Below are 13,622 nucleotides of genomic sequence, written 5' to 3' on the forward strand. Positions count from 1 at the left end.
TTGCCAGAGATTTGCTGGGCTAGGTAGAACATCATACACAGCTTGTATCATGAAGTTGATCTGCTGCGGTTCTGCCTGCCAGATATCGGCACAGGATATCTTCCTCTGCAGTGCACCCTCCCACCTTGTCCATGCTGCTGCATGCCCACCATTCTGCTCATCCTTTCCTCCTCAACACCTGCTCACGCCTCCCCCAGGACTAGATAAAGTTATTATTATTATTGAAACCCAGCCACTGACGATGCACAAGCTGGTGCATTCTTAGTGATGGTCCCAAGCCCAGATAAATGGGGAGGGTTGCATCAGGAAGGGCATCCGGCGTAAAACCTTTGCCAAATCAAATACGCAGATCATAAATCGGATTTCCATACCGGATCAGTTGAGATCCAGGTTACCAATGATCGCCACCGGTACTGTTGGCCAGCAGGGTACCAGTGGAAACTATGCTACTGTTGGGTGAAGGAGAGGAGGGAGAAGGCATGTCCAGATGCAGTGGGAGAGGAAGAAGGGTAGGAGTGTGCGTGTTAACTTCTGGAGTGATTCTGAATTGCTGGATCATCTAGAATAGAGTAAGTATCATATTTCTTGCTTAACAAGTTGCTATTAGACTTATTCCAGCTGCTTGAGTATTAGTCCTTTTCTCTATACATCTGCTGCTGGTTCCTAGTGGGAACTAGTGGGATCTTATTCTAGCTGTAGCTGTTTGTAATGTAATGTAATATATGATGTGGGTCCCACGCAACAGAATATGCTTGTAAAGAGAATGCGATAGATTAACAAAATATACTTAAGTGTAACGACTGATGACAGTAACACAGATTCACTCCGATGGTAAAGCCTTGGAGGACTCATTGTTCCAGGATCACAACAACATTGATATTAATTGTGTGTGTTATATATGAATTTTCATCAGTTCTAGTTTGAAGAGAATGTCATTGTCATTAAGCTCCTGTTTTTTTCCTCTAAGTATCCATGTTGCTAGCTGTCTCCCCCTACCAAATAACACATTAAATCTGAAGAGCTTCGGGGGGAATACTAATATGGGCCCCAAAAGTACCTCACACATGCATGCCCACACATACAGACATGCGAACACACACACACACACGTATGATACAATGCTAATTAACTATGAAAGTCATCATCTCTTGCGGCTGCATTCGGAAGACAGAGGGGCATTGCTGCAAATTGAAACAAAATCCCATAAGCGATCAGGCATCATTCCTCTTTACTTGTATGTGACTTTCATCAAAAGTCTTCTCTACCAATCCAGCTGATGAACAATTCTATCCATGCAACTTCATAACCAATGGCACTCTCCAAAACAGTGATATTAAAATGACATTTGTGTAGGTGCATTCACAAGCTCAAAGACTCAAATCACAGAAGTGTTAATCCCAATTGTGGTGGTGTTACTGACATGTATGAGTGAAGCTGCCACTTCATGACAGGGCTGCCAAAATGGACCTTCTGCTCATCAGTCTTCAAATTAAATTCGTAAACTCGGTTAGATGTAGACAGACGAGTTGTCTCTTGAGCCGGTAGTCAAAACTGCAGCCAATTTCACACCCAGGAATTTGCTTTGAAGAAATGATTTCTCATGGTGATTCCGGCGTTAATATAACACCGTCCTCTTAATACAGCGCTGCTCCTCACATTTCAGACACCGCACTGCATAAAAATGAGTATTTTTCGTGTTTTACATGAAGAACGCAGACTAAACCTGTCAGCTTTATCAGCCTCAGATGTGTTGGATGGCATCCAAGGTGTTCAGCTGAGTACATATCGGGGAGCCACGAGTTTTTAATACTCTCTTTCCAAAGAAAACAACTGTCAGTCGTATCCTTGCATATCACCGTGTCTTTGTGGAAGGATGAGCATGGCAGAATGTACTGTGAAGAAGACGGTGGAAAGAAAAAAAGAAAAAGAAATAGAGAAAGGGGGGAGGGTGGAATTGAAGCTCATTACTTCAGTTCCATGCTGCATTTTTGAGATTTCAAACGTTCCCAAATGCTCCCTGAGTCTACCTTCTTTTGTTGCGTGTGCAGCTGATGCTTGCTCTCCGGCAGGCCGGCCTTTGATCAGCGAGGGTTAGGCTAAGCCACACAGCCCCGGTGCTGCGCCTTATCAGCTCTGTGCCCACACACTTGCCATACACTAAACAGCTTGACCACAGGCGCTCCAGAGTGATTTACCATGGCTAATTAGACCAAGAGAAATAGCTGGTTCAGTTACATAACATCCCTGACTGTGGAATGTGTATTTGTTCTGCATCCATTTACTAATATTGTGGTGTCTGATTTTATTTATTTTTTTGCGTAGGTACTTGTGAGATTAGTGCATGCACTTGTGGCGCAGTAGTACAAGAAGAAACCCAATCGTACGAGGTGACTGAAGCCAGTAAAACTCCTAAAACTTTCCGCCCCGGCCTTGGATCGTATACAATACAGCCTCCCCTCTCGACCCCGTTTATGTTCTTTCAATCTCGCACCGTGGTTTTTATTTGTGTTCCCAGCGGGGCAGTTGAAATGTCATCTTTGAATATGAGGCAGCGAACATTGTGATGCAGGCAGCCGCCCCCCCCCCCCCCCCCCCCCCCCCCGTCGGCGGGGCAGGTTTGCGATGAGCCGATGGGGCCAGGGAACATCTCCGTTCTGCCAGGGGCCAGGATTTGTGCTGCGGTGCCCTTCCGGTTCTCCGGGGACCCCACAAGCAGCTGCCTCGCTATACATACCAACGACAGAGCTGTGACCCCGGGCCCCACCAGGAAGGGGAGTATACCTCATGACCAACCAGGCACTATCGTCATTAGGTAATGGCAACAAAGAATCGCGTGGCATTGGACATTATACCGGAAACACGAGACTTAAAGGGATAGTTCTAACTTTTTGAAGCCTATCCGTGTTTCATACTCACTTTCCATGTAGTCGGTAGCCGATAAGTAGGTTTAATTTCCACGTTTTCCATCTCTTCTTCATACTGGATGCTTAGCTCTGACTTGCTGCCATCTCGTTTGGTGCAATTAATGGGGTACAAATGCTCAGTCGTCGCTCAGCGTACAAAAAGCATGCCACTGTTCAGCCAGAGCTGACACGGTGCCACAGCAGTCTATCCTAGAACATTTGAATGTTCATGTGAAAGAATTCGGCATGTCTATTGCTAAATGTAAATTCCTTCTTGGTGTTTGGTTTACTGTGCTCCTTCCTATAACTCAACATACAAGTGATTCCAGCAGGATCACTCCACCGTGGCCCAGCAAATAAAAAAAAAACACATGTATGTGAGTTTAAAATAGAAATAGACTGTCAGCAAATCAGAATCATTCCTGCAAAGCGGAGATCTGCTTTAAAGGAATCCCTCCTTCTGGCAGCGAGGAGCTTCAAACGAGGCGCAGCAACCATTGTCGCATGCGTGACGTCAGCTCAGCAGTGAACAGTTCCCGCCCTTGTAAAAATGGCTTCCTCGAACCAAAACGAACACAGGCAGTTTTACAAACTACGTCAACAATGAGCGGTACCCCCCCCCCCCCGTTCAAATCATGATGAAGTCCCTCCATTAAAACGCCACTCCAGGTTTTCTATTTTCCACTATACGCGCTTAATTCTTGCTCATACGGGAGGAACCCCCCATATCCATTATAAATCGGTGCTTGAAACCCGTTAATCTTTTCTTATAACCAGTGACTGCGTATTTCTTGCCCGAGCACCAGTTTATCCATCACTTACCAACTTTGACGTGGGCTATAGGCTATCGTCTGCACAGAATAGCAAACAAATTGGCTTGAAGTAGTCAACACGAGTGCACGGCAAGCCCTGCTGCAGGCAGCTATTTGTGCATCTCCGTTCCATCTGCATCTGTAGTGAATTTCACATTTGATTAGCCTACATTTCACAAATGAGGAAAGAACAAAACAAAAAAACAAAAAAATGCGAACGAGTCAGTTTGAAATTGTAGAATGTGGTGTGAGCAGGGGCCATGGTGGTGCAGTGGTTAGCACGGTCGACTTACAGCAAGAAGGTTCTGGGTTCGAGCCCCGGGGTAGTCCAACCGCGGGGGTCGTCCTCTGAGTGGAGTTTACATGTTGTCCCCGTGTCTCAAGGTGTGTGTGTGTGTGTGTGTGTGTGTGTGTGTGTGTGTGTGTGTGTGTGTGTGTGTGTGTGTGTGTGTGTGTGTGTGTGTGTGTGCGTGCGCGCGAGCACGAGCACTCTGTGATAGACTGGCGGCCTGTCCAGGGTGTCTCCCCGCCTGCCGCCCAGTGACTGCTGGGATAGGCTCCAGCATCCCCGCGAGCAGGATAAGCGGATTGGATGGAGATGTGAGCATAGGAGAGACAAGGGACGGTTGCAACAGGTTTTATTCCTCTAATCAGAAACATGCCAGAGTGATGACACTCATACTGCACATGCTCAGTTAGAGCCAATCCTCCCCCAACCAGCAAGACACATTCAACACCTGCTGCTGCTGCATTTATTGGGAGGGGGGGCGTGTTTTAGAGGTATGATTTTTTTTTTCACGAGCTCTATTTTTTGTCATACTGTCCTGTCCTATTGTAGGAATTAATCAAAACTTAGGCTACTTAGAATGAATCATTGTTTTGTTGACGTCTAAGTGAAGGTCAAGGTCAGTGTGTCTTGCTAGCACATTATATTCTGTCATGGCTGATAGGGTCCAAGCTAAGCAGCCATATCAGACCACACAACAGTATTTTTCAACGTAAACAAGTCATTGTGGGGTACATAAAATGATAATTCCCCCAAATACCAATTTGTATTACTTTTTTCAACATACACAATTCATTAAATGTAAGGAAAGTTCAACCAAATACACATTTTTATTGCTTTTTTCTTTTTACAATTTTTTTAATAATGTATACATTTATTCATACACGAGTCATTGTGATGTGCATAATCATTGGAGTAAATAATGTAATAACGCGGTCATTTCATTATTTTGTATTAACATAATCTTAATATTGTAACGGTCCATTAGCAAATAGTAGTTGTCATACAGCGAATAAATCATTTAAAAGTAGAAATTGTGTTTTGTTTGTTTTTCAGTATGTCAAGAGTGAACAGAAGCGTCCCCATCAATATTTTGAACAAGCATCAGATACCATCAGAGATGAGGGCAGGGCAGCGGTCAAGGACTTGGCCATCTGTCACATCGCCTTATTCCGATTCCATAAAAAAAGAGAGATAAACTTTCTGGCAAGGGATCGGATATGCTACAAAGTGCAGGACACTGGACCATCAGAAAAGTGTTCTCAGAGGACCGAGAGAGGAGCCTCAGAGTGTATTTAAAAAGGGCAGCTGATTTATAATATGGGTTGAGTCCCAAAGAGGTAAGATAAAGGGAAGTGTGGCTGCAGTGCTAGATGTGCAAGTCCTGGGCACATAAAGATTGCAGAGCTGGAGGATTTTACACATGCCACAACTCTGACTCTGAAAGAACGAATCCCCCCCCTTTTTTTGTTGTTGATGGTATTGCTTTCCGGGAACCAGCACAATTGTTGGGGGAAGGTGGATGTTGTCCATTTGCTTAGGAATCTTCGAAGGGGGGTTGCTTATTTGCTGTGTCATTTTGGGATGTTTGTGCATCTTTCAGGAAACCCAAGGTCGCAGTTCACATTGACTAAAGTGTGACAAAAATCAGTGTTTAAAGCAGTTGAAGTTTTGTACAATAAATACCTACATGTTTAATAAAAGTTTGCTGCATTGCAAGTTGTTCTGTTCTTCCTGTCTAACACCAAAATATGGAGAGATTGAATAGCATCCGTAACATCTGCACGTTAACTCAAGGTAGGCTTATGTTCTACACATAAACAAACAGAACTCAGTAACTGTTATTCGATAAATATTACTAAATAAATAAATAATATTATTGTAAAACAACTGCAAAACAATACATATTTTCAGAATAGTATGCTTATTGAGACAAAAAGCAAAAGCTAATTAACACGTTGCAACTGACCACAGGGTTGGAGTAAGTTGCAACATCCGACTTCCTCTATTCAAATAAATATGAAGGATATGTCATATGTAATCATCTTTAAATGGTATGGGTAATTAGCAGACAGATGTAAGTTTAACATGTAAAGATTTGGTTGATCTAGTCCAGGGGTGGGCAGTCTTATCCAGAAAGGGCCAGTATAGGTGAGGGTTTTTGTTCCAACCAAGCAGTTACACATCTGATCCCACTAATCAACCAGATGAGTCTTTGCTGAGGAACTTGATAGGACACACAGGTGTGTAACTGCTTGGTTGGAACAAAAACCTTCACCCAGACTCATCCTTTCTGGATAAGACTGCCCACCCCTAGTCTAGTCTCGAAATGCAAAATATGTTGCCACCATCCCCAGTCTCCCATACTGTTTACAGGTTATATATCTGCTAGCTAACATTTTACATTGTGGTTTTAACATGCACTTGCAATATGGGCTTGGATGGAGTGGTGTTCTGCTTGAGTAGGAACATCGTGCTGCTGCACAGGTGTTTGTGCCACCCAGTGAAATGATGAAGATACCAGTTAGTCTTATGTAACGGAACTCCATGGTCCAGATTGATAATATAATGATTTACTAATGGAGAAAAATCTTGGATTTCAGCTTTATCTCAAAGCAGTCACTAGCAAAATAAAGAGGAAGTAGGAAAGAAGGTACTGGGAGAGGGGAAGGGGGGGCAGAGGATATATGCATCATATCACCTATGGGGCTGTTAAGGACTGTGGTGATTTCTTGTATATTCATGCTGAAACTGATAACACTAAATCTATTCAACAGGCAGGGGTATGCCTGAGACACTCAACACGCCGTGTTGTTCCGTCACATCATTGCTTTCTGCAGCATTTCAATGATGCATACAGAAAACAATTACTTCAAATTGCAATGGGGAGGGGGGGTGAAACTTGCTGCTAACAAGGCATTTAACAGAAGAAAAAAAATGCTACAAGCCACAACACAGAAGCTCTTCGTTATTTATTCATGTTTTCCAGAGGATGAAAGCATAAAATGTACAAAAAAAAGAATAGAAAAGAGGATACAGTATAGGGCTGTTTTCAAACGGTGAGCCATGATGTGCATTTCTTGACTTTCATATGGTGTAAATATTCTCAAGTGAAACGGCTAATGAAGCTAAAATAGCATTTATTAATCTTATTCCTGTGATTTTGTCCGTTGATTCAACAGATATGTCCCGACCATTTATAACTTCCCTCAAAACCTAGGGAGATTTTGTTATCTGACATTTGGAAACACCCCACTGACAGTAAATGTAGAGAATTGTTATTTGGTTAAAGAATAAAAACATCTTACATTCAAATGTTTTTCATTGTGATAAAAAAAAGAAAAAGCTTTAAAGTAAAAATGCGCACGCCCCCCCCCCTCACTATCCGAGTAGCAGGTATCTACTGCATTTGTCTTTTGATTATATCGTCAAGATGGTCTTGGCTCCCTTGGTCCTTTCTTAGGAGACCATTTTCATGTTTAAAAATCCCGAATCGGCAACTGCATGTATTATTCATCGTTTTGTGTCGTTAGCTTGGGCGTAATCATGTATTCTCAGTATTAGGGGGACGACCCCCCCCCAAAACCCCCCACCGAGAATTACTGAGAAAATCCACCCCTCCCCAAATTACTGTAGAAAACGTGTTAAATATGTCCTCCTTTTATCAACCCTGTCAACGGATCTTTTTCTTGTTTTCTATTCGTTTTCAATGTATTTCTGTAAGAAAAACACAAACGTGTGAACCCCCTCCCAATTGTACACTTGGTTGCGCCCATCTAGCACACACAACTCGGTTGTCTGATTTAGCATGTTGTGTTGCTATTAATGTTCACTAAAAAGCCCAGAATTTGATCTCCCGACGTTCTAATCGACCTCACGTCGTTCTGCGCTGTGGTGGTAATCTGATGGGCTTTTTGGTCAGTCAGAGGAGGTGAACAAATGGAGGAAGTAGCGTTACCTAAAAAGCGGCGAAAACAGGTACATTTCCTATCAGAGGTGACTTCGGGTCGGCTAGCGTCCAAGCCAATCAAGCGAGGCGTCATTGTGAACGTTCTAGTGTATGTGTGTATATTCGGTTTGGTAAATAGCGAAAAACGAGTTTAGATTTCGGCCAGGGGTACACTTCTATCAGGGGATACGTACCTTGGCAGGACACCTGTGGACACCCGCAGCCGGACATACGAGGTTTTTTTTCAGACAGTAGTAACTAGATATCTAAACAGGTAACGTTAGCATAGTAGATAAGGCAATACTATTGTACATTGTACAATGTTCTTTATACACGTACTATTGTTGATTGATATTACATATAACCCGAGTGTATTTGTATCACTATGTATGTAACCAAGGTATTATTTGTATTACTCTGTATGTAACCAATGTGTGTAACCAGAACAGAGGGTGAAGGAAGACACATTCATGTCGATGAAAATATATTACATGCCTCGCACTGAATGTGGGGGGTTGCCGTCCTCTGGGGCCTTGGGAGAGACACCGTGTCTGGTACGAGGAAGACCTCCGGCTAAGGTCAGTAGGTCAAAACAGGGTGAGCACTCCCTAAAGCTCAACCATGAAAGGTTGCATTGACCAAACATAGTGGACAGGAAAATCAAGACCAGATGTGGCGTAAAGGAGAAGCAGGGGGGCCTATATAACCCACCAGAATACACAAAGAAGTCAGACACACACACAACGGATTGGCAGAGTGTGTCTCCAGATCTGTACTCAATAAAATCATTGTAATCTCCTAAGACGTGGTGGCTGTTTCTTCACATCAACGGACCCGGGGACGAGGAACACGAAATGTTTCCTAACAATTTTGGGGGCTTCGTCCGGGATGTGAAGAAGCGGTCCTAATTGGACAGTGTGGCTGCCCGCCGACACCTTCCGAGCTTGGGGTCGACCCACAACACGAATAAGGTAAGCAGAACCTGTTTTAACGAAATCTGCATATTGGACTGAATTACTAAATTGTACTAAGCTCGGGAAGGAGAAGGCGGCCAGTTTAACAAAAAGTAAGGGTTGGAGTCCCCTACGGTAAGATTAAAAAGGAGATGATCGGTAGAAGAGGTTGGAGTCCTCTGTCTAAGATCCTAGGTAGTGGCGCACCCACTCACTCTCTGACGAGGGGGTGAGATTAAGGCTGGGAAAACTCTCCCGGGGAATTGAGGACCCCCAAAGGAGGGAATCTTAGAGCTCAGTAAGGGTTGGAGTCCCTGAAAAAATTGGTTAAATACAGTAAGGGTTGGAGTCCCTGAAAAATTGGTTAAATAGAGCTCAGTAAGGGTTGGAGTCCCTGAAAAATTGGTTAAATAGAGCTCAGTAAGGGTTGGAGTCCCTGAAAAATTGGTTAAATAGAGCTCAGTAAGGGTTGGAGTCCCTGAAAAATTGGTTAAATACAGTAAGGGTTGGAGTCCCTGAAAAATTGGTTAAATAGAGCTCAGTAAGGGTTGGAGTCCCTGAAAAATTGGTTAAATAGAGCTCAGTAAGGGTTGGAGTCCCTGAAAAATTGGTTAAATAGAGCTCAGTAAGGGTTGGAGTCCCTGAAAAATTGGTTAAATACAGTAAGGGTTGGAGTCCCTGAACAATTGGTTAAATACAGTAAGGGTTGGAGTCCCTGAAAAATTGGTTAAATACAGTAAGGGTTGGAGTCCCGGAACAATAGATTAAATAGAGTAAGGGTTGGAGTCCCTAACAGATAGACAGGAGACGAAAAAGGTAGAATGGAAAAAGAAGAAGGAGAAAAAAGCGGTGGCGGACCGCAGTGGAAGTCCCTGCAGAAGCAGGGCGACATACTGATACAAATGATGACGAACCAAAAAAATGAGGGTGCCAAGGCAAAGGCGAGACGAAGGGAGGAAGAACAAAGGAGGTTAGAAGAAGCTATTATAAGGGAAGAGAGAAAAGCGGAGGACGCTGTTCCGTTGGGGAGGTATTTGTGGAAGCAGGAAAAAATGTGTAAGGAAAAGCGAGTAGAGGCAGAGAAAAAGAGACAGACATGTGGGTTGATGTCACAGAGGACATGGAATAAGACTATAAGGCAAGCTGAGGAAGATCGACTAAGATGGTATAATTATGCTATCATGTGGCAAGGGCTTGTTCATTGCATGAAAGAGAAAAAGACAGGGGGACCCCAGATAGAAAAAAATGATCCTCCTCCATACGAGGTGGGAAGATGTAGCCCACAGCCACAAGGACAGTGTGAGGGCGGATTATATCCGGTATTAAACATTACGGATGGAAAATTTCAAATTGAAACAGCTCCGGTGCCCAGCGCCCCCAAGATAGCAACCCGATCACGGGGGAGAATAGAGACTGTGAATGAAGGGCTTAGCTCCCCGGAGGAGGAGGAAGAGGAAGAAGTCCCGTTTAAACAGAGATTAGCCAGATAACAGGGAGCCAGAGGGGCGCGGCCGAAGCCGAAACAGCGGGAAAAGGGGGAGAGGCCAGTGGTCATCACAGGCTCATTGTCGGGGGTGTGTGAAGATGATAATGAGATATCAGATACCTACCATGTGGGAGCAATGGGCGTAGCCCAGGGAAGCTGGGAAGACGAGGAAGAGAGAGGTAGAGAGAGAGAGGAGTGTGCAGTGGCGGGAGCTTTACTAACCTCCCTCCGCTGAAGCAATGAGAGAACCAGAGTTGTTGTTATCCCCAGGGAAGGAAAGAGAGGGGGGGCAGGGCCCCCTCCTCAGACACGGGCTCGGTCCCGATTGCAGTGTCCACTCGTGCAGTGGCATAGGGGTCAGGGGAGCCGATATAAACCATGGAATTTGGGTGACGTACAAGCCCTAGTGGATAAGATGCCCCCGATAGCTGAGGGAGGGGGCATATGGTGGGGAGAATTGGATAAACTCACACAGGGAAAGACATTGGCTACTAAGAAGTATGAGAAAATATAATTGTGTTGTGGCATACCATGCAATGAATGTGTTTCACATGTACTGTTTAAAACACATAGAGGAACACCACGAGGGAAAGAAAATAAGTGTCCTAGTTTAGTACAGCAAAACCATTTGGACAAAATAAGACGTAATCAAAAGAACGAGTCTGGGACCGTCTTTTTCTTTCCTGTAAAAACGGAGAGTTGTCGCAAATTTAGGAAGAAATAAGTGAGAGAAAGAATAAGGACACAGGGAAAGATTTGTTGTTTTTCACAAACTGTGGGGTGGTTTCCTGGTTTTCGAGACTTTTTAGCCTGTGTGGAAGTTTGAAAAAAAAACAAAAAAAAAAACACACACACCAGGCTCCGAAACCAGTGTGTTTGCTTGTCAAATGGGGAAGGCCTAGCAGAATATAAGGGATAAGAGATAAGGTCAGGGACCCAGAACACTGTATGGCGCCTCCAGAGTAAAAGGGGACACTCGGGGAGCGATACCTGAGCGAGATTTGAAGTGAAGGTACAGCCGCCCCGTGTGGGTAGAAGCCTGCTGTATCGTTCTCGCTCGAGGTGATCAAAATACCGGCGGTTGACATTGGGTGACCCGGCGGGGCCCCAACCTCTTCCGTGGCCGAGTTCCCCGCCCTCCCCCGGACCTAGAGTCCACTTGGTTGGTGCATCAGTGTATGTGAACAAAGTGTGTCTTGAAAATGTCTGATAAAATTGAAGCAGCGATAGAAGGCTGGCAAAAACTACCCCATTACACATTAGGCAGGGTCCTGCACAAAGCCCTAATGTTAAGAGCATACAGGACTCTGCCCGGAGAAAGAAAGAAACTGGCAAAGAAAAATTAATTATTGATTTGGGCACATGAAATGCAGGAAGAAGGCCTGCTAGGGGCGTGGACTTATCCACCACCCAGCGCACAACTACTAGAACAATATGAGGCACAAGCCCGCGTTAAAGCGGCTAAGGTGGGAGAAAAAGTTGGACAGACGGGATGTCTAACAAAGAAATCACAGATACAAAAAGCAGAACGAGAGGCAGACAGACAGGCCACCATGGCCCTCTGGTTTTTCGAAATGTTACAGACTACGCCGAAAACGCCGAAACCAACTCAGCCAGAAACAAATCAGAAAAGCAGAAAAGAGCAGGATAAAGCAACCAAAGTAAAGGAGGAAGAAGCTGAAAAAGGGGGGGGGCCAAACTAGGAGACAAGATATACAGGCCCCTCTAATGACTGTTAAAAGAGGGGTCATAGGTGGAAGCATCGCCCCAGACAATGCCAAAGACGCTCCCGTCACTCAAGCAGACCTGGAGCAGAAACTCGCGCTGATAAGCAAACACATGAACGAGAACGTAATGAAAAAACCAGACAGTAGGAATAGAGGGGACGAAGAGTGGAAAAAGATGGCTGAGGGAAAGAAGATAAAGTAAGAAACAGCAACTAAAGCTAAGACTGGGAAAAAGAAAGTTGTACAAAATATAGACAGTAAGAGTGAGGATAATACAAGTGATTCAGAAGGAAACAGCACAGGAAGTAATTAAATGGCTGGTTAAAGAACTCGTACCCAGATATGGGTTGCCAAGAACCATCAGATCAGATAATGGTACCCACTTCACAAGTGAGGACCTTCAGAAGGTTGAGGAAATGTTTGGGATGAAACACAAATACGGCTCAGTCTATCACCCTGCCTCCCAGGGACTGGTGGAAAGAGCAAATAGGACAAACAAGGAATAATTGGGGAAATTATGTAGCGAACTAAGCCTGAAATGGCTAGACGCCATACCATGGGTACTGTTCAACATGAGAACCCAACCAAATGCAGCACATGGGTTAACCCCTCATGAGGTGCTAACGGGTAGAAAAATGCCATGTCCATTCACCACTTGCCCTACCACAGACGGACACACTCTTATAGGACAAAGAGAAGAGATTGGTGATTATGTAACAATGCTTAACATAGCGGTGAAGTGTTTGTCCTCACAGGTACAGGAAGCACTTCTGCATGATCCAGACGACGTCGTCCCACCACCGGTGGAAATAGGGGAATGGGTGTTGAGGAAACAACACCAACGAAATTGGAGTGAACCACGTTGGCTCGGCCCATTCCAAGTGGCCCGAGCTACTGACTACTCCCTGAAAGTCTGGTTGCAAACAGACAGACTAAGCAACTGGTGGCACAAGACTCAGTGCTGCAAAACAGACGCTCCGACCGAGCGGACACTGACTGACATCAGAAAAAACCTGAAGGACCTTGACAGTGACTACGACAATCCCAACGAGACCTAGACATGACACAGGAAATCCATTTAGGCTACTCGGATGTGACAGACTCCAAGGACTGATCACCCTATGGTGTCTCTCACTGATGATAGCAGGACCACTGTTGTGGTGGAAAATGGCTCAGGCCTCACGAGAACGATCTAACCTGGAGTCAATTCATATTAAAAGACCTGGAACCCCACTAACTGATATCGCTAACGATACCAATCTGACCCAATTACACCATCACATAACTAAAAGAGCAGTCAACACAGCTCTAAGGGATAAATGTTTATCAATTTACGGGGGAATAGAACTAAATTATACTACAGGGAAAAGCTACACTTTCCAATTCGACCAAACACGGTGCCTGATGGCACAATTACCAGGGCATTGACAGGTCTAAAGATGCTCTCAGACGAGCTCCAAGAGCACTCAGGAGTAAATGACCCATTTGGAAACTGGATGTCAAAAT

Source organism: Lampris incognitus, chromosome 2 (genome assembly GCF_029633865.1).
Source record: "Lampris incognitus isolate fLamInc1 chromosome 2, fLamInc1.hap2, whole genome shotgun sequence".
Taxonomy (NCBI): Eukaryota; Metazoa; Chordata; class Actinopteri; order Lampriformes; family Lampridae; genus Lampris; species Lampris incognitus.